Here is a 23,511-nt window from a genome sequence, read left to right on the forward strand (position 1 = left end):
GCGTGTCTGTGTAGTGATTTTCGTATTCAGCGCTGTCATTTCATTAGTGCTTTAATTATTATTTAAAAACGCTTTTGTATATTTCTTTCGTGTCTGCTTCTTATTTTTTGGTTTTATGTATGTAAATTTTGTATGTGTGTATGAGAATTCCATGTAATTTTCTGTTATTTCTGTCGCTGATTGCAGAGATGTGAGTGCACAACCTTCAGCTAAGCTCAAGCTGTAGCTTAAAATTAAAGCAGGTTTGTGTTTTATGACTTTACTTCGTGGAAATGCTACTAAGTAATCATATTTTCGGGGTTTATGTACGTGCGGTTTGTTGGTTCTAAGTTGTACTCGAAATAGTGTTTTTATTACCCTTTTCTTCTCGCTAAGTTTTGTATAAAAACAAGCTTATTCAGAAGCATTACAAACTATAACTTCAAATTTTAGGCTCCGTACCTTAAGTATTTGCTGTGTTGTATGTAGATCTTCCAGTTCTCAGAAATGTGTTTATCTGGAAATGATAACAGTTCTCCATATTTTTTACAGTTAAGACCTTAAAAGCATGTAATTTCTTCATATAATGATTTAAACGTGCTTTAAAGCGTCTTGATATGAAATATCTACATATCTTGCCACAAATATAAAATAAGCCTTAGAGCGAGCTAATCAATAGTGAATTTCACGGCGATTGTGTGAGGCTGAAACTCTTACAAAACTGATTTCTTATCGAAGGGAATATATGTATGTATGTAGATAAGCTGGATTACTAAGAGGGCAGTGTAACACTGGATACCTTTGAATATCACGTTAAATAAATTGAGATCCTAAGTTTTGAAACTAGAACTAGGTTCTACAGTAACTTTGTCGTAAAAACAAACGTAGTACCACGTTACGAACAAGACTTACGCAAATTCTAGAGTGAAATTAGCCAGACTAAAGGAACGTTTCTTACTCTTTCGGGTTAAAAAAAAATGTGTAGTTACGTAATCTCTTGATAAGTTCCTGGAACAATTATACCACTTCTATAATGGTTTTTTGGGCTCGGTATGCGATAGAAATATTTTCTCTTAATATACTTTTTAATTTAAATTAAAAATGAATTAATTTAATTAAATTTTAACTACGTACTGTGAACAAAAAATAGACCTTCTATATTAGATCGGAAGAGCACAATTTTATTAATTTAAAATAGTAAGACTTTTTAATTTTAATTAATTAAATTAAGTAAATTTTAATTAAATTAGTTAAATTTTAATTAATTACTTATCCTTATTATTTTTGCTCACAGTAGTTAAAACTTAGTTAAGTAAAATTAAAAAGTCTTATTATTTTCTGCTCATCGCAGTATATCTTCCTCTTCAATATGCTCACTTAAATTCGTGCTGCTATCGTTAGCCAGCGTTCACATAGGTTAACCATTTCCATCATATTCTTTTTTCTTATTTTTTTTATAAAACACAAAATTTCATTAATTATTATTTGCCAAATTTTTGCGCAAATTTTAAACTGTCATTTCGTTATATTAATTAATTCTCAATTTATTGACGATATCAGCGCATACGCACTACCACAGACAAGCGCAAGCTTACAGTCACCAAAACCATAACCAGCGAATAACCGCCAGCAAGAACAACAATAAAAACCATATGAGAAATTTAATTAAGAAAAAATGCAAAAATTAAAAACCAAATAAAAAATCCAGTGTAGTTTTTCTACCCGCCAACAATAACAGTATTGTCGAAACATAAACTCACACATACATACACACATATGAATAAGCGTGTATTGTCGAAAATGCATATGTGTGTTTATTGTTGTTTTCTGGTTAATATTTTTTGTAAAGTTTTTTTGTGGTTTGCTGCTCTCGCTGCTGTCGTGATTGTTGCTAGGCATATTGATCAATCGATTGCCAATTATTGGTCGTCATAAATACAAATGAATGCCTGTAAGTACATATGGGTGCTTGTTTGCCGTATGGTGCAGAAAAAAATATATACCAATATATTTACACAAGTGTACAATTCATTCGTGTGTAAAAAACAGATTCATATGAATATGAATCCAAATATATGTATAAAAATAATATACATACATATGTATATGTATGCACGGCATAATGGCCTGTTGCTATGAACATGTTATTAGAGGCACTTCAATTACAAAATATATCCAGAAATTTGTCAACACATCGAAAAAGCATTCATCGGTGAAAATTGCTGTTTGTTAACACAATTCAGTGAGGGGGAAAATTATGGCTTTATTTGGCAAAAAATTATGCATTATTATTAAAGTTACCAGCGATATTTATAAACATGAACTTTTTCTCCTTGACAGTAAGGTACTTTTAAAGATCATTAAATTTCTTAAATGAGCATAATTATATTTCAAGTTTTATATTCATGTAATTAGTGATAAATACTCTTGAACAATCTTTTATCTTCGAATATATAGTTGAAAAGTTCCATATAGTGTTTGCCCTTCCAACAGAGAGCAGTCTTACATTGAAACTTCGAAAATAACAGAACCGGCGGAGTTCAATTTGATAGGCTCAGGGCAATTCTCCTTCAAAATGTGATATATTTTGTTTTTTAAGTATTTTCGTAATATATTTTATCCCCCAAAATGTGATATGTTTCAGTCTTTAAGTATTATCGATATCTTTTAATATTTCACTAGTTCGTTGTATGGCGAGGAAGACTTATATTTTTGGGCAAACTAATTTAGGTCAAGGATCTTCCTTTTGGGAAAAATTAATTTGTTTGCCTTCCAAGTTAATGGTTTTTTCGAGATATACATATATCGAGTTTTTATTTTAGTATTCAAAACTTGTAAAGTTTTGTGCTTTTCCAGAATCTTTTATTACTTACAGCATCATTTTTTAAGTATAATAGAATATAATTTAATTCTATCAACTGTAAGCTTCTCAGAATATGTATGATCGATTGCCACTTCTCTACTATATTATTTCTGATCTCAGTTTTCTTAAATAAATTTCAAGTGAAAGCAATAACAGTGGGGTATGTGAATGTCTCCTTAAACTCGTATGAAACCTTGATATTCTATTTATATTGTATTTATACCAGTTGATTGTTCAATTCGCCATACTGAAAAATTTCTAAAAACTTTTAAAATACGAAGCTGCGAGGATTTATCATTTATTATTAAGACAACACTCTTAAAACTATCTAAAAAGTTCGCCGAAAGTACGCTTATGGTTATTCAGTTTTATCAAAAGCACAAGCCTACGAGTGGTACAAAGCCTTCACAGACGGTCGAGGGATCGTTGACGACTGCCTCGTTCTGGAAGAGCTTCGACCTCTTCAACTGATGTAAATATTAAAAAGGTGAAGGATATGGTGCTTCATCATTAAGTAAGTGTTAGAGAGATGGCAAGAAAGCTTGACGGGTCCGTTCAAATGATTTTGGTGGATATTTTGGATATGCAACGCATTCTTGCTCGACTCGTCCCGATATAGCTGATTTTTTTGAAAATGAGTATCGTAAACAATTATCTTTGGACAAGCTTGATCGTGCGAATCGCGATCCCACATTCATGGGGACCATTATAACTGTCGACTAGGCATATGTAGGTTTATGAGGTTGGCATGCAAACAAGGCAACAATCATTGGAATGAAGGGAAAAACGAGCCGAAACCAAAAAAAAACCGAATCAAATCAAGGTGATGCTCATTGTTTTTTCGATATTCGTAGTTTGGTGCAGCGTGAATTTGTTTCAGAGGAACATACGGTCAATAAGGAGTTCTATTTGAACGTATTGAGGCGTTGCGTGAGAACATCCGTCAAAACGGTGGGAACAGCGGAAGAAAAATTAATGAATTTTACACGAAGGAAATGCACCTTCCCATCGAGCCACGATTGTTACTGAATTTAAAGCCAAAAACTCAATGAGTACCATCGATTAACTACAGTATTTACCAGATTTGGCTCCATGTGATTTTTTTTCTTCCCCAAACTGAAAATGCCGTTCCGTGAAACCCGTTTTCAGTCGATTGAAGAGATGAAACAAAATTCGCTAAAGAAACCAGAGGCAATCCTTAAAAGTGCTTATGAAAATGGATATGGATATATCGTTGTCATAAGTGTATCTGCTGGCGGTTACTTTGAAAGTGACAAATTAAATAGTGATGAATAATTAAATATTTTGCGTTATTTACAATTTCCAAGTAGTTTTTAACAATCAAATTTCAGAAAATTGTTTTGGAATTTCGATTTTTGAAAAACAGAAATATACATTTTATTAAAAATATCAGAAATAAGTAAATCAACCATATATTATATGTATATGTTGTACTCGTATGTATGTATATATGGTAGGGTTAAATCCTATGGTTCATAAACTTACCGATTGTTGCAGTTACCTATTTATCGGTTATCACTTATTAGCTCCCTTTTTCCAATATAATATTTATCTCTACCACTATTTCACATTCATCCGAGTAAATTAAATTTTTATAATGCAGCGAAACCTAGAACATAATTGTAAAAAAAATTAAAATTATTATTACATTTTTTGTAATTCTTTAAATATTGTTTTTAAAGTTATTTAATTCATTTAAATCTGTAAATAATTGAAAAATATATAAATATAGCAATTGTATTTCTATAATTATAAAACAATAAAAATGTATATTACATATATTTTTTTTTAATTTTTTAGAATATTTAATTATATTAAATCGAAAAAATTATTTTAAAAAATATAATTCTTTTTTATGTTTCACTTTTTCTTCGAAATTTATTTGAGAAAATAGTCAATCAAATAGTCAAACAGTCTTTAATCAGCATGACTCCATACAAAAAATAACTTTATCACACTTTGCTTCACTTCGATTGCGTGGAGATGTACTCATACATCATACACACAGATACATATCGATAATGCATGTTTCCAACGCTTACCTCAGTACTACATATACGTGTTATTTGCTTATCTTATCTACAAAAAAATAGTATAATGCGTAAGTAAGCACACAGCGACATACTAGCGCTGCGCCGCTTACCTTCACACCGGCACACAAACAAATATATTTATATATGTACATACATACATATGCTGGCTAGAACATAATATGGAGATGTCTGATATAGTAAACGTAGTGACTCGCATTCGCTTACCAAAAACTACAATACAAAAGTGGGAATAATAGAAATACTACAAAAACAACTAACATTAACTTTTCAAAATCTAATGTGGGTATCTCTGAGTGTAGTGTTTGCCATGGTAGCTTGCTAGCGTGCGTTTCTTTTCTTATAACCTTTTTTCCGTGAATTTGTTTTTGTACTAGTATTTGTTGATTATTGAATTTTTATCTCTATATACATATACATATGTGTGTGTGTGTGTTTATGCGTACGCGCGCATTTTGCCGCTGCTGCTTTTACGCATTTCACAGCGCGTCGCAATGCGTTTAAGTTTTTTCTTATTATTTATTTTTATTTTATTTATTTATGTGTTTTTTATTAGTTTCTCAACACCATTATGATTTTTCTAAGCGCTACTGTGCAGCTTGCGGCACTACGGCTGCTGCGGCGGATTTAATGTTTGTTGGGAATTCTGCTGCTTTTCGGTGTATAATTTATGGCAGTTCAATAAATTATTTTATACACGCATATATTATATTAAAGCGCGTTTTTTTTAACGGGAAGGATATAAAAATAGTATTCACATTTTTTGTTTTAACTTATACATACATTTTGTATATGTATAATATATATAATAAACTACTATTTATTTTACGATATATTCGACAAAAAACATTATATATTCGTTAAAAAATATTTAAATCGCTCCAGCGACTGTTACTCTTGAAGATCCGCAAATGGAGACGGATTTTGAGCCGAGAAAAATAATTTTATAATTATTGAAAAAAAAAAAATAGTGAATGCAATCAATACAACAATTAAATGTTGCCAAATAAGAGCGTTATTGAAAAAGGCCATTTGGGAAGGTTTTGCAAAAACATATACTAGTAGATCACTCCATTTGTCATCCTACTTGGAGGCAGAGGACCTCATCTGAAGGTTTGCATACAAGAATTTCATTTTAGTCGATCACTTTATATGTCAGCGTTATGCTATAATGATCCGATATCAGCAACTCCACCAACAGAACAGCTTATTGGTGAGATAAGGATGTATGTCAAATTTCAATTCGATATCTCTAAATTTGAAGCACTAGCTAGCGTATATACAGACAAACCAATGGGTATAGCTGAATTGACTCAGCTCACACAAATTCTAATATATTTTTATTTAATGGGAAGTACAATCGATAAGCTCTGCATATAACATCATTCAAATGGATTGCAGGACAACTTTTGCAGGAACGAGATATAACTTAATATTTCAATAAAATGTCTTTTATGAGCGTTTTTTTTATAACTTTCCAGTCGATAATATTTTTTTAGGAACTAGCAGTAATCTTTCATTATATGATAATTTAACAACCTTGATGTCATACTCTTAACAGTTTTAGATTCTGATTGAATTGTTCTCTCTGTTCCTCGCAATAATTTACAAATTATCCGAAGTTTTATCCAGTTTATAACGGATAGTATGGCGTAGTACACAAATTTTCACCCAGAGTCTGACAGTTTTCTTTATAACTTGGTTATAAGTGTTTGCCTAGAAAATTTTCGACTATCAACAGAAACTTTTAACAAGTTTCAGTTTCCGGAAACATTTCCAAACGGCATAGGGTCGCTCTATGGGCTCTTGAAAAGAAGATCCGACATTTACGAGGCAAATTTTTTTCAGCGACGAGGCTCATTTCTGGCTCAATGAGTATGCAAATAAGAAAAACTGCCGCATTTGGGACAAAAAGCAACCTGAAGAGGAGAGCTGCCATTTCATCCAAAATGAAATATTTGGATCACTTTTTTGGGCCGATGGAATCATCAGAATCAGTTTCTGTGTATTTCTTTTTTTGGAAAGGAACGTTAAAATGGGTCACACTTTAGTAAGTTGATATTTATCAATTAATTAGATATGCAATTATCTTAAACACAAGAGCACATTCAGTATTTTCATGAATAAGGTCGTAATTTGGACACTTAAAGCATTAAAATTTGCTGAGACATCCAGGTCAACAAAAAATTTTTTTTTTGTAAAGCTGTGTGTTTGTTCTGTCACGTAGTATGTATTTAAGAGTTTATATTTTAATTAAAAGATTTGTGCTCGTATATTTTTCACTGTCATTTATTTCAAAATTTATGGTGCGGAACACCTGTTGTTTGCAAAATTTATTATTGGCAAGAAAACGGATATCTATATTGTGCGTTGAAAGTTTCGACAAAATTTTGGAGATTTTGGAAATCTCAAGAGGGAAAATAATTGAAAAAAATTTGCGAAAGATAAATATAATTAAACAAAAAATTGTTTGTCGACCCGAATAAATAAAAAAAAATTACAAAGAGTACTTACAGATTAAATTCAAAAATTTATTATATTAAAAAAAAATAGTATTATGTAGACTTACCTCTTTCAATATTTTCTAACTAAATTTTTAATAAGATTGTGCTTTTGTATATTTGTTTTTACATAATTTTCTTATTTATTTTTAATTATTTTTTTTTTCACAGTGCCTAAACCATTTCCATACAGTTGTGGGTAGTCAAAAAACACAAACTTTTTGTTTCGTAAAACTGCAATCAGATTGAGTAGCTTCTATTTTTGGTATTTTCTAATTATATTTTACTACTTTTTTTGGTTTTTTTTGTTTCAAATTTCTTATTATTTTAATATATCAAAGTTTTACGTGAAATTGCTGTAATATCTAAATAATGATTTTCAGTTTCCCGACACAATCAGCATTTGCATGCCCAAATGTTTCACACAACTACCCAAATATTTCACCAAAATACCCAATTCGTAAAATTTCCGGCACATTCAAATTTATCTTTTCACTTAATTTTTTTCTTGCTTTCTTCGACTATTCCCCTATATATTATAGATTTTAACACACGCCACTAATTTTGCAGTTATTTGTGTATATTTCTCACACCACTGCCGTTCACTTAAATTAAAACGTAAATTTATTGTACGTAATAAATTTTTCATAAATCAACTAAATTAAATGTTCGCTTTCGTCATACAAATAAATTTTACACAAACAATTTTTCGGCAACCAAATAAAATTTCTATCGACAAAATTTAACTTTATACCGAACGTTCGCACGCGCTCGCAATTCAAGAACGACTGATTGCTACGCTAGCGTTATGAAAAAGTTAACGTTTGACGCCTTGCCTGGTGCGCTGGGCTAACTCTGTCGCGCAGTTGGCGCTTGGAGCTGCTGCGAAAGGTAGCCGCCACCGCCGCCGACGTTGCCGGCTGACCAACGTGCGCACGACGTTCGCAAAACCGGCTAAAAAGATCAAAACGTTCGTCGCAATTTACGAGTACGAAAGCGCGCTGTCAAACAACCGCAGCGGCAAGTTGTTGGTAGCAGCCGAGCGTGCGACGAACGCAAACGCCGCTAACGTCCAAGTTTTGTTTGTGCGCCGCTAACGGCGCTGTTTGACGTTGTTGTCATCAATGTTGGGGAGCCGGCAAAATGCGATCACTTGTTGCTGTTCCGTAGTGTTTTTATTTTTATGAAAAAAATTCAAACAAAATATTTTTATTCTCCATTTGACGTTTAGCGTTTATAGCGCTCTTTATTACGTTTTCGTAATTATTTGGTTTTCTCTTAGATATTGTGGGTTTGCGCTCGCACGCTCTTTAGACGCATCAATATTTATTGATCAGCGCTCGTTGGATGCGAGCTTTTATGCATGCACTAGTGGTAATCGTGCTCCCAAACTGCGCCACTTTTACTCACTTTTTCCCTCTCCCTCTCCCTTTCTCGCTCTCTGTCTCTCTCCTTTTTTACTTTTGAGTGAAAATGTTGGCGCTTTCTTGAGTAACTAGTTTGCGATGTTTTTATGCGTTGTAAGCTTTTCTTCACAAACTTTTACGCTCAAGAAAAAACATTTGTATAAGTTTTGTTAGAAATTAGAGAAAAGAAAAATATTGTCTTATGCCCTTATAACCATTTAACGGTATCAAGCTTATTATGAATATGTTTTGCCAGTTCTTTGACACCTTGCGGTATATTTTTCGGGATAGTTCTAACACGAAAACCGTATATGTATAAGGATTCCCAGCGAAAGACAGCAAAGTTTTTAACCAGAGGAACTGTAAGGTTGAATCTATGAAGAGGTTACATCGGTTTCCTTGGGTAAAAAACAGCCTAGCTAGCCTCTAGCGCACAAGCTCCCAAGGTTGTATGTCCGAAACTATTACTATTAACCCCTTAATGTGTTTGAATTCACTCGATAGTTTGGCCTAGCCTAGGTTGGGTTTGAAAAGCTTGGTTAATATGAAATTGGTCTTGTTGCGAAGAAATTTTACAAGACGAATGCGATGCCGATTAATGTTGCATGTCGACTTTGGGTTATATAGGTATTTAGGTTGTGTTCGGCTCTAACAAATTTTTGGTATTATATGAAGTTCTGTCGGATTCGTAATTTTTTGGGAATTAAGGTGCCCGTTGCTGGATCTTCAAGACTCAGAAAAGTGCAGAAATTTTATTTCTAAGACCCCTTTTTTAACCGTCATTCCTCTGGAACCAGCATTTGTAATGAAAAATGTAATATGGGTTTATTTAACGAGAACTGATTGTAATTTAAAAGTGATTCCTAAAGGATCAATATCGTCTTTCATTTGACTTTTGGCATCCATAAAACCGAAAAAGTTCAGATAAGAACAGATTAACTGATTCTGATTCTGATTCTGGATCTAAATACAGTCAAAGCAGAGCATTTCTTTCCAGTATTATATACAACATTGTATTGCATGGTGAATATCTGTCCCAAACCACACATCCCCTAAGGCTACGCCTTTAGAGTCTCATAATTCGTTTTGTTGTTGTAGCAGCAGAAAAAATTACTGCAGTTAATTGGAGGACTGCTGCCGGTTTGACAGTCCTAGGTCGGGTCCGTTCCGGTTACGTAGATCCGACTGTCGTGGGAATGGTCTCTTAGTTTCTCAGAGCGTACGCAGCACTCGTTCTCTCATCGATTTCATTGGTTAGGTAATTTAATGTCTCCCAAATTGTAATGTTTCTAGCATTATACTCATTAAAAAAAAAAAACGGAAAACATGATATTCCGTGATTTGAAATAGTATTTAGGTAGGTGTCCCCAAAATGTTAAACCCGATCTAGCGTCTCTAAGTTTCAGCGCGTTTATATAAGAACATTTCCCTCAGTTATTTGCCTTGTAATGTTTCGTAAATCTCCAAAAAGCATCACACAAATAATTTTGAGGAGTTCTGCCGTGTTAGCAGTGCCTCGTCAGATACAAACCTTGATGTACAAGTATTCTAGTAAAATGTGTCCTCAAAGAATATAAATATTGATCCATTCTAGCAAAATGGCCCCAACATTAATGAATCAGGTTTATTTCTCTTGTCTCATGTATTGCTTTCTGATATGTTCTGGTATGAAATTTTTTTTATAGCAATGGATCATCAACCATCAACTTCAAGTAGCCACTCTGTGAATATAAATCAGATTGCGGAGCTTCCGCGTTGTAAATTTTAACTGAAGATCAGTAAAAGCTTCTTGCTGAGGGATGCAAATTCACGAAATTGCAGCATATTTAAAGAAGAATAAATATAAAAAGAAAATAATATATATAAGCAGCCATTACCTCATTTGCCTCATCATAGCTATTGTTACTACCGCGTATCTTGATATTGCCGGCAGACAGACGGATGTATGTATGTATGTATAATACATACGGACATATTTGCCAGCAGCTTAAGTGCTCATATTTTGTGGTTGAATTTCGCTTGTTATATTTGTTGTTGCGTTTGCTGCGTTGCGAACAACAGCTCGCATTATCTGTCGCTTATCTTAGCCAAATATTTTTCGAGTGCATCAACGCATTACAGTCTTGAGAACAATGTAATTTTTCTTACGTACTTGTTGTGCTACTTTTTGCCGACGGGCGCGTGCACAAACACAGATACACATAAGTAACATTTTTACAGTATTTTGTATAGGAAAAATGTACAAATATCATTCATAATTTATCTGAAGTGCTTGCTGTGCTACTTAGCCATGCAATATATGCATGTATGTGTGTTTGCAATGTCATTAACCGTATATTTTTTTATATTTTTTATTTGTTTGTATGTACTTTTGTCTATGTGCGCATAATGCACTGTATAAAAATATTAATCATATGCACAACACTTGACCTCTTTTGCGAATATTTTGACTCATGCGTATTTTGGAACCAAGCCTTTTGGTTTTCCGTCGTACTTTTGTCAAGGGCATATGTGCGTTTGTGTGTCTGAGAGGGGTGTGATGATATGCAATTTCTATCCAGTTGGTTTTTTATTGAACTGCAAACCAATGATATTCGCTTTTATTGTCTCATACTTGTCAATGAAAAGAAATTATAGTTTTTAACAAATTTAAGCCAACATATACTACGTGGGCAAAAAATAGTAAGGCTTTTTAATTTAAATTTCGCGTGAAAACCCACTCAACGAATAAAGAAATTTGTGCTTGAGTTTCGACGATTAACAGTCAGAGAATAATAAATGTGAAAGCACGATTGGTTCCAAAATCACTCAACTCTTTGGAAGAACAGCGTCGCGTTAACGTCTGTGAAACAATGCTTTCCGACTACCAGGATATCATGAAACGTATTATTGCTGACGATGCGTCTTGAATCTATGCTTACTTCCCGAAAACAGACAATCAATCGCCCGAGTATCGTAGCAAAGGTGAGCCGAAACCGAAAAAACTACCTCAAATCAACGTTATGTTCATAGTTTTTTTCGATTATCGAGGTGTGGTGCATTCCGACCAATCAATATCGTGACATAAACCCTGCCTTCGCCTGATTTAGCTCCGTGTGATTTCTGGCTATTCAGAAAACTTAAACTTCCGCTCCGGAGAAACTGTTTTGAGTCAATTAAAGACAATTAACTTGAGTCGCTACGTGCTTTGAAAACTATTCCGAAAATTGGCTTTAAGAACTGTTTCGAGGATTGGAAAAAACGTTGGCGTAGGTGTATTAGGGCCAATGGGGATTACTCTGAGGGAGGGCGACATAGATTTAGAAGAATAAATTAAGAATTTTAAAATTATGAATAAAGTGTGTTATATGCTAGGTAATCCACTTTAGGGTTTTAATATTAATAAGATGGAGCTGTTTGTGTCTAGACCTCTCTATATAACATAATACAGGCGAGGCTTCGAAGTGTCTGTGTCTCCTATGCCAGTTGGAAAAGTCCTGACCACTATTTTAAAATTTTTCACAGATTTCTGTGTTGTCACCAGCATTAATCAGACAGCAACTTAGGCTCAAATATCATTTGAAAATAAGTATTTTTTCCATAGCATAGTCCAATATACGATTTTAATCCCCTAAAGGTTAGTTGACAGTTATAAAGTATCGCCTTTTAATTTTACTTAACTCTATTACCGGCTAATTGTGTCGAATTATGGGTATTCTGTCTTCTAATTCAAAATTTTTTAACTACATTTTTGTTGGATTAAGCTCTAGTCTAAGACACATCGAATAATTGAATTGATAATCCATTCGGTTAGTGGCTGAGATAGTGGACAAGATGGCCTATAGTGGTGGGATGGCTGTCATCCAAAAACGTTTTCAATATTGGAAAAACCGTGAGTTGTCTATATGACGATCTGTACAGAAGCATGACAGGGAAAATCATAATGCGAGGAAACGATTTACCAGCGTGCAAAACTGAAACGGAAATTCATAAAGTTCCTTAAGGCATTCGTTCGAATAAACTGTGTTAAGATTGATTGGAATACTCACTGGTCACAGTCTGTTGGCCACACATGCCTGTAGCATGGGTCTGACAGATCGAGATGACTGTAGAAAATATCAATGAGCACGGTACCAGAGAAGCAATTGAGTATCGCTTGTGTGCTTGTACCGCATTGACAAGGCTACGCTTTAAGCATTTGGAGGCTCCACAGTATGATAGACTGGAAGAGCTGTCGCTGATAGTCACGGAGACTGTTGAAATTCGCGTCTAGCGCAGGCATCCCAGAGGATGACTACTCCTAATGTATTTCGCAACGGAACTCCATTTGATACCGCAAAGAACCAAAACTGGTCTATGCGTGGCTTATTAGTCTACCAGACTTACTTAACTATTTAAAATATAACAATTTACTTATATTCCTTTAATGGTTATGCGACCGCCTTTATGGCAGTTACTTGCTTCGTTCTGTCGAAAAAATAGGAAACAATAAATAAAATAGGGAAATAGGATTTTCTTCTGTAAGAAAAATTTTATAAATAATCGTTAAATTTAAATAATTGATCGATTAATGTAAGAGTTAATCGATAGCTTTTATATGTTTTCTTGCATTAATTTATTTAGTTGTAAAGCTCATTTCAGGTTCTGAAATTTAAACAATTAATCGATTAATTCAAGCGTTTATCGATAACTATAAATATGTTTTCTTGCACTTATTTATTTTTTTGAAAAGCATATTTCAGTTTAAGAAACTTGAATAATTAATCGATTAATTCAATCGTTAATCGATAACTACAAATATGTTTTCTTGCACTAACATCTTTATTAGTAAAATATATTTTTGATTTAGAAATTTGAACAGTTAATCGATTAATGTTATCGTATATCGATAACTATAAATACGTTTTCTTGCATTAATTTATTAATGGTAGAATATATTCCAGAAGGTTTTTTGATTAAAACAACATAAAATTAAGTTCAAACTATTTCACCTTTCTTAGATAAAAATTCAAAAATATGCAACATAATTGATGTTTTGTATAATAATGTGTCCTTATTATATAAAATATGACATTTTCGGTGAAAATCATTAAGAATTCACATAATTGTCACACTTAGTTCACATAACTAAATTGTCAGCAGGTATCCAAATGCTAATTTAGACAATAAATTTATTTCACTGTAATATTTACCTAACCGCAAAATTAATGTCAAACTCATTGTCTACTTACCGGTGCTGCGAGGTGGATTATAGCGCTTCCTATATGAATACACACACGCATACATGCGCAATGAAAAATTACATCAACACATACACACACTCATACATATACACTAATCCACCAAATATATGTTAAGCGACGAACATAAGCCCTGCATAATGATGATAACAATGATAAAAACCAACAAAACCGACAACAACAATGTGAAAACAATAATAAAACGCGAAAATAAAATATGCAAGCCCCAATAAATGGCAACAAATAAGCAGCAAAACGACAATAACACGCATATCAAGGCATAATAACAATAAGCGAATGATAATAATAATGTTAAGTGATGTGCATGCGGACAACAACAGCAACAACCACACAATTATTTGCGTATATGTGCGGTGCTGAAGTGGCAGTAAGGCTGAGGTGTCGAGACAGAATATGCGTGCAGAGCTTAGCAATGACATTGTAATGACACACACACACTCATATATATCAACGCGGAGGACAATGCGAGTTCCGGTACGCATGTAAGAGAGCGCATGTGTGCGTGTGTGTAAGCTCATATATTTAGTAGCCTTTGTTACAAGTATTATTATGTATGAATAAGATTATTGTGCTTTTGCTGGATTTTTGTTGTTGTTGTTAATATGTGTTTATGTAATGTAGCTGCATGCTCACGCAATTGTAGCTCTATAGACTAACATAGATATATGTATGTATATGTATGCATGTATATATTTATATGGAATTCTATAATATACATACATATGTACATACATATGTATGGAGTTTGAGTTCATAATTGTATTCATGCTTATGCTTGTGCGCGCCATCCGCTCATTCATATTCCATAACGCTTCAACCATGACCTTTGTGCACTTCAGTTGTTGACCTACTCACCCCTTATAAAAATCTAGGCACGCCTTAATCTAAAAGTTAGTGTCGTGAAACGACTATAAATTTCGTTGCTATTACGAAAATCGTGATAAGGGTAATGAAGATTATTGTTTAAAATTAAGATTTCTAATTGATAAGCTCATAAGCTCTGAATAAAAATTTTTCCACATTTTTTTTAGTTAAATCGATTAATTTAATTAATAATCGATAAATTTCAGACATTAATCGGGTATTGATCTTTACTTTGCTCTTACTTATTTTATATTAGTTGATAAATTTATTAAATAATCGATAAATTTAACAAATTAATCGTATATTAATCGATTGATGAAAGCAAAATTAAGCGTTTAATATATAAACCTTTGTGCTAATTTGGTGTAAATTTTGCGATTTATTCATAAATAATCGATGAGCTTATATTTTTATTTCGTAAGTAATCGATAAATTTAAAAAAATTATCGGAAGTTGATTTATTAATGTACCTGTACAATATGTCGGTTTGGTAAGTTACGCCATTAACCACGTATTTGTCACTATTTGGTTCTTGTATTGTATATTTGTGTATTTTAGATTAATCGATAAATTTAATAAACAATCGATACATTTTAAAAGTATTCGAATGTTAATCTATTAATTGTAGCAGATATAATACGTTAAATATAAAACTTCTCGCTAATTTAGTTCGGATTTAATAAATAATTAGTTTAATAAGTCATCGATACATTTAATAAAGTTATCGAAGTTAATTTATTAATGTATGTATACCAAATGTCGGTTTGGCAAACTCTTAAGCTTTTAATTAGTACAAAACATTTGTTTTATATTAATCGATTAGTTTAATAAAAAATCGTTAAATTTATGTTATTAATCGTATATTGATTCTGACTTTGCTTTTTATTTTTTTATAATCGATAATTTTAATACATAGTCTATAAATTGAAACAATTAATTGTATAATAATCGATACATTTAAGCAAGTATATCGTATACATATTAATCGATTAATGGAAGTAAATGTGATACGTTTCAAATAAAAAAACTTAACTCTAATTTAGTTTATAGATTTATATTTTAAATATGCAATGAATTTAAGCAAGTTATCGGAAGTTAATCTACTTTTGTATGTCGATTAATCATACTTGATATTTAAAAATATTTTTTAAGTGACTATCGATAACGTGCAGCAAGTTTTTTATAAGTAATCGTTATATGGATGAAGAAATTTAATCAATTAATCAATTACTTCCAGCGTATATCGATAAATATTTGTATTTTTTCTTCTTTTTAATTTAATTTTTAGTACAGTACATTTCAGATTAAGAAATTGAAACAATTTATCGATTAACTTAAGCGTATATCGGTCCATATATATTTTTTTTATTTACTAATTTATTTATTAGTAGAGTATTATTCGGATTATTCGATTACTTTTGTAAACAATCGATTATTGTGAGCATGCGTATATCGATAACTACAAATATATTTTCTTGCACTAATTAATTTATTAGCAAAGTATATTTCAGATTATTCGATTGTTTTTATAATCGATTAATGTAAGCGTATATCGATAACTTAAAATATATTTTCGAGCACCAAATTATTTATTAGTAAAATACATTTCAGATTAAGAAATTTGAACAATTAATATTATTTCAAGTGAATATCGATAAATATATTTTCTTGCAGTTATTATAAAAAAAATAATCGATTAATATAATCGTATATCGATAAATATAAACGGCGGTAGCTTATTAAAATGCTGTGCAGAAACTCCCGTTATCATGAAAAGCCCAAACCAACTCATAACTCCATATATTTTGCTTGATGCTTTCTATCGAATAGTGATGTATGAGTTTCGACTACTGAACCGACTTCAATGATAGTCTGTCCGTCTTTTGTCATATATTCCTGCATTTGGACCACCCTTTACCACTATGGCGGATAAATATATCTATTGCTGGTGCTTGTCAATCACTTCGCGAGCAAATATTTGTCAATGTGTTATCTATAATTTTTGGCATTTCATGCGAATAATTTAGTCATTGTAAATTTGCGCACTCTGCACATTTACATTTCTCGCCTTCAGCCACACCACCCTTCAGCCGCTGCGACTGCTGCGGCTATGCGACCTGCGTTAAAAACATTTTAATGGGTCAACACGCTATTTTATGGCGATATTTGTTTCCATATATGTATTTATAGTTACACATGTACATAGGTGTGTGTGTAAATGCAGCTGTGTTAGATACATATATGCACCAATACATAGGCAAGTGACTATATCAGCAGAATTCACAAATTCGCGGTTGTCTGCCACATTTTCCAACGAATTGTGGTAGTTGCGGCAGCAACTATCATTTAGCAGCTGACATGCCACTAAAATACATACATATGTATGTATATACATATATATTTTATATATCTTTTTCAAATGAGTACGTGTATGTTTAGTTGTTTGCGCGTGTGTCTATATCATTATCTAATGTCGTATCTGCGGTTGACGCTGTTGGTCCAGAATAATTTTGTGGCATTTGCGCAGGAAGCCCAATTTATTGCGCAATGTTTTTGCGCATTTTTGGAAATTTTCTGATTGCATATCGATTGTTATTTGATATGTGTGCGTTTGTTACCATATGCTATTTCAAAATGTGTAAGTTTGGTGGTGTATGAAAACGGTTGATTTGTCGAACTTTGAAATTTAGAACTTCAATAAATTTTATAGGAATTTATTGAAAAATATAGCATATATTGTTGATGAAACATGAGAGAAGAAAATGGAAGAAGATAGATAGAAACAAGTAAGAAAGGCATTTACTGATTGGTACAAGTTTTTCGAAGAGAGTTGAGAACTCGTTGACGACGAACCACATCCAGGACGGCCGTTAACATCAACTGACGATCAACACGTCAATAAAGTAAAGGAAGTGGTGCTCGAGAAGCAACGATTAACAGTCAGAGATCTTACTGGCATAGTTGGAATATTTGAAGGATCAGTGAACACCATTTTGAAAAATCAATTGGGCCTAATAAAAGTGAAAGCACATTGGTTCCAAAATCACTAAATTTTTTCTAAAAACAGCGTGAAGTTAACGTCTATGAAACAATGCTTTCCGACCAGCAGAATGTCATGATATGTATTATTACTGGTTATGATTCTTGGACCTATACTTACCACCCGGAAACAGACGATTAGTCTACCGGATATCGTGGCAAAGGTGGGCCGATGTCGAAAAAATCACGCCAAAGCAGGTCAAAAATCAAGGTTATACTGGCAGTTTTCTTCGATTATCCGAATTCCTTCCGCTCGGCCAAACTGACAACAAGGAATACTATTTGAGTGCTTAAGGCCGGAATTATGATCCGTTTTCATTTATTTAACACTGTCGGTAGGGGTTCTTTTAAAATTTATCCTGAGCGAATTTGGTAATTTTTGCTTCAATGGTTTGAGAAATATGTACATTAAATAAATTAGAGGGCGGACCACACCCATTATTTAAACATTTTTAGCTCACAGATGTCCCTTGATATTGGATGAATAGCTTTCATTCAGTGTTCGATCCAACCAAAGTCTCACATGGTCAGAATATTGATAAACCGTTAGCAGCGCCGTTCATAACATGCAATTTAGTCAAGACACAAACCGCAAATTGGAATATTCGCTCCACCCAGCTCTTAGCACGTCAGCAAACGCTAAGCTAATGAGTTCTTAATGTAGAAATGATCATCCGAAACTGCTATTCCATGGTGATAAGCAGTTTTGGTCATTAATTATTATTTTCCGATTTATTAAAGCGTTTATTTATATTATTTTATTACGTTAAAGTTGTTCCTTACGTAGATACTTTTATTGAACTGCTACGATGATAAACTTTTGTGAACTTGCTTAGCTACCATTTTATATACATATGTACATATTGACTATAGTTTTGTCGTCATCACAAAACTTTCCAATAAAGACGCTCATTAGTGGCAGCACTGTTTTCAGTATCTCAAAATGTTGCCAATGCGCCAACCATCGGGCTCGTCACGCTTACTCCTGACATTCTTTCATAGTCTTCAACAATATTTGCCTCCTCCCATCTCACGCTGCTTGTTAGCATTTGTACCTACGCCGTTATAGCACCACCATAAGTGTCGATATTCAATTAATTTTACTGTCACTTTAACGGTGTTGCCGCACTTGATTGTTTTTCGCCTTGTTTATATTGACTTTTGCGAGTTTTTGGCTATTTGCTTTTCTTCGCTGACCATTTCATAGCGTGCGAATCTCCATTTACGAAGTCATCTAGTTCTCTGACGTGACGTTACTCCTACCATGCTTTCCAGTCATTTAGCTGGTGTCACCACGCCATTTCTTCGCACCCTCCATCGGTTTTCAATAACTCTCCTCTCGCATTTTCTTAAACTTTTTGCTCTTTCTTCGTTTCTGCCGCTGTTTATGTCGTTTTTCTTTGGCGCTATCGTTTCCGTTATATTGCTTTTGCTCTATTTACAAAACTTAGAGTTGCTGTTATTTGTATGTATGTATTTGTGTGCTTTATCGGAAGTCGCCACCGTTATGGCGTCTGTGAGGAAGATATTTGAAATTAATTTTTGGCTGGGAAGCTGTAAATATTTTTCTTATTTTCTCAATTTAAGCATTACTCAGTTCGAAATTGTTTCTTCATTAGTTAGTTGTTAGCGCTACTCTTCACAGTTTCGTATTTCGAAGTTTTTCCGAGAATGTGCCATTGGCTATGTTTTTCTTTCATTAATTTAGGTTGGTTCATTACAGTGTTTATTATTTTTACTTTTGATTGTTGTTGCATTGTAAATATGTATGTTTTAATAGAGGTTTGGTCTTACCAATTAGAATACAGGGAAAATAAATAAAGAAGAAATATTGGAAAATCTGAAATAAAAATATCATATTATTTTGAATCTATTTTAAAAGTTTCTTGTTCTAACAGCCTTAAATTCATACTACTTTAAAAGAAAAGTGTCAAATAGGTAATTTTATGCAATAAAGCTGTCATATTAAAAGAATCTAGTGAATATGTAAAAGGTAGAATGCCTCAGAAAAGTTGTTCTTGTAGTATTTCTTAGCAAATTTTCCCTTTTGGTTACGATAAATGAAGTATTAATCGAAAATGAGCCAAGATATGAACCCTAATTATATTACAAATACATACCCATATTAAACTCATACTACTATTGAACAAAAGTGTCAAAACTGATTAGAGGTATATGATTTTATTCAGTAAAGCTGTCATATTAGAATAATCTTGGGAATATACAAAAGTTAGAATGCCTCAAAAAAATTTTTCTTGAAGTATTTCTTGTAAGACCATAGCAAATTTTCACGTATAGTTTCGAGAAATGTTGTGTTAAGCTAAAATTAGAGAATATGTGAATCCTGATCTTAGCACAGACACATACCAAAGATAGGAAATTCACACTAGGCAGTACTTAAAAACAAAAGTGTGAACAAAACTGATTGTAGCTAACTTTTTCACAAGAGCTTAACCTTTTTGGACTTCTTCCTAAACGTTTGAGTTTGAGTGAGATCTATTTTGAGAAACTAAATTAAGACAATTTGCTCTATGATTTGGTTATACCACCACTACGCGTCTATAGATATGTATACCCCGTTAGTAACTGCTGTCTTTCAGATATTTTCCATCATCAACACTGAGATTCATAAAATATCGAAGCTTCCGAAAATTTTATTAGCGGAGCTGTAAAATAAAGTTATAAAGACTCGCATTCCAAAAAGCTTCTTGAATAAGTTTCTTTCTGCTAAAGGCCAACTCAGTATATTGTAACCCATTAGTAGGTTGTAGTCTTCTAAGTGACACTTCCTTTCGATAAAATCATAGAATGATTTTTTTTGGAAAAGTTGCTTGCAGAAAATGGGAAAGTTGAATGAAATTGCGCTAATATGAGTAGAACTGGACAAATATTGAAGCTAGATGATTTCTTAGGCGTCGTAAAATCTATAAAAAAACTTTGAGCTTAAGTAGCAGATTATGAGAATGTATTTTATAGGCAATCATTATTAAAAAAATAGTGGCTTGAGGCTGTAAAATCTGTTCCAGAAAACTGGCTAGGCATAAAAGTCATAGAAATTGCATAATCAAGCGATAAAATATATTGTGCTTATCACTCCTAATAATAACACTTTGATGCCAACGTCTTATTGACCCACTTTTTCCATGCTACCCACACCTATACCATATACTCGCCTAAGCCACAGTACTTCAATAAAATTTCAAGAAATATGCTGCCATTACTTCCGGTAATTTGCCATTAACGCACAATTACTGTCAACTCGCAGCAGCCATCAATTACAAATACACATACAATTGCACTCCGCAGTAAGTGCGCTTCAAACCACTTAAGTTTCATTCACTTACACTACCCCATTTTCACATACACCCACACAAGAGTAATGGAAAGCTATCGCATACACACGCCTTGAAGATTTCAATTAATTCACCATTAAATTTGACTGCCACATTAAATTACGAAACAAAACCGCTAATTGTCAGAATACTACAACAACAACTGTTATATAAATGTACAAGTATATGCGCAGTATTTATGCATGCAGTTGGCGGCGAAGCAGCGCATAACGGTAAATTAAAGGTAAAACAACAACGGTGATAAGAATGAAAGCGAAAGCGAAGCTCATGTAATGATAAAAGCATTAGCAGCAACAATTACAAGGTACATTTAGCCAGAAAAACAACAAAAACAGCTCCACTAATGGCAACACATAAAATCACAAAATAAAGATAAGCGCAACACATACAAACAGCAGCAACAATAACAATGCTACTAGCAAAATAATGCGATAACAATTTTCTGCATGAAATGAAATAAACGAGGAAAGCGCACGGCTTGATGTAACGGTGGCTGAGACAGCTAAGCTCATTGATTAGTGAAAAGCTGTGATAAGGACGGAAGGAGCACAAAAAATTGTTGAATATGTAAATGTGTAGATGTGAGCACACTTTCTCCAAAAAAAAGTGAAAATCTTTAAGCTTTTGTGTAGTAGAAAAAATAATGGAGCGAGGGTGAAAGCGAAAAAGTTGGGTTAGTAAATCTGAAGACTAACCATAGCGCTTATAACCACTTGTTAATTCCATAAAATCGATATTTCATCTCATCCGAGGCTTGTTGTTCCTTTTCATTGGGGGTGTTTTTTACGTGGCGGGTCCCAAACCCAGCGCACAACCCTATGTGGGGGATGTTTCGCCTTCTCACTTTAGCTCGCCTTCGAACGGATGTTCTTAGGCTACCCAGAGGATACTTGGTCAAAGACCGGAAATTGTGAGCTGCTTGAGCCATGTGTAAAAGAATCGTTTCTGGCCATTCCCAAGTGAATGGCGATCAGAGAACTTTCCTCACTTTCATGAACTTCTACACATGACTCCATTGTTTGGGAATTTGTACTATCACAGTGTAGTTCAGAACTAATCGCTCTAGCGCAAAATAAACGAAGTGGTTTGATCTGGTTAATTCTTTTTGATTGATCATTTCTTTGCCGATTGCTAAGCAAATCACAGACGTTAATGCGATGAAAACAAACTTTGAAATTATTCCTGGACGTTTTTAGTCACTTAATTAATAATTAATATTATGAAGGTATATTTACCTACTATCGAATACATATGTAGTTCCCCAAGATCTGCACGGGATTCTCACTATTCTCTCTTTAAATTCGCTTTACAAATTTCGCTTAATCAAAATTTATTTGAGTCTTTAGTGTTATTTGTGATTTTGTGCCAAGTTTCTATGTTATGTAGTCTCCTAATCAAGTTCAGTCAGTCTGTTTTCGGCAGACATGTCTTTCAGGGGGGACGGATTGCTCAATTTTTTCTTTAAGGACTAATATTTTTAATTTCATGAATTGAATTTCTGATACTTTCTAGTTGTTTTGAGTGAAATAATGCGGAAAGTCAACATTTCGTTTTCGTGTTGTGTATTTTTTAGCAATTCTCAAATGGTTAATCGAAAAATAATTTTATGAAGTTTTTGCGAGTGCTTGAAACGAGGTGCGAAAAGTACATGTTGTTTTACAAACGTATGTTTTGAAACCCAGTAAAGGTCTCATTCTAAACCAATTTCAAGCTTAAAAAACATAATATCTATAAATATCTGTAAATAAACTTCTTTGTTTGACAAGATATATTTACGAAATTTCTTATGGATAATTATCCCAGGAAAACGATACAATATTGGCATAGCTTTCATCAGATCGGATTACTACAGCATAGAGTTGTCACATTAACTGAACGGTGGGAATCAAGTTTTCGTATGGAAACTTTATCATTTGTGAAGGGTATTCTCGTTCCGTATCTAACATTTTTTCTTGTCTGGATTAAATTTTTATGATGATGAAATTTCCATGTATTTAATAAAGCAGCTTCCAATGAGCAAAAATGTTCAGGTACAAATTGCCATTTTTCCGTTATAATCATCTTTAAGTTTCACCTTGTAAACGTCTTCGTTATAAGCTGTTAGCCACAAGCTGATTGTTTGTTTGCTGTCATTATCTTTATAACTTTTATACTTTCAGCCTTAATCCTACTGACAGCATTACTTTGACATGCT

General features: G+C 33.1%; 1 long non-coding RNA gene across 1 annotated transcript in view; it reads right to left on the minus strand.

Moving 5' to 3' along the window:
* The window catches only part of LOC120777707, a 76,890-nt gene extending 69,365 nt beyond the window's left edge, over positions 1 to 7,525 (minus strand). Inside the window, exons 1-2 of the long non-coding RNA XR_005705527.1 lie at positions 7,484 to 7,525; positions 4,349 to 4,472 (exon numbers count right to left, since the gene is read on the minus strand). This is a non-coding gene — a long non-coding RNA (uncharacterized LOC120777707). The remainder of the gene's footprint in view (positions 1 to 4,348; positions 4,473 to 7,483) is intronic.
* Positions 7,526 to 23,511: the final 15,986 nt, after the last annotated feature.

This window comes from Bactrocera tryoni, chromosome 5 (assembly GCF_016617805.1).
Source record: "Bactrocera tryoni isolate S06 chromosome 5, CSIRO_BtryS06_freeze2, whole genome shotgun sequence".
Taxonomy (NCBI): domain Eukaryota; kingdom Metazoa; phylum Arthropoda; class Insecta; order Diptera; family Tephritidae; genus Bactrocera; species Bactrocera tryoni.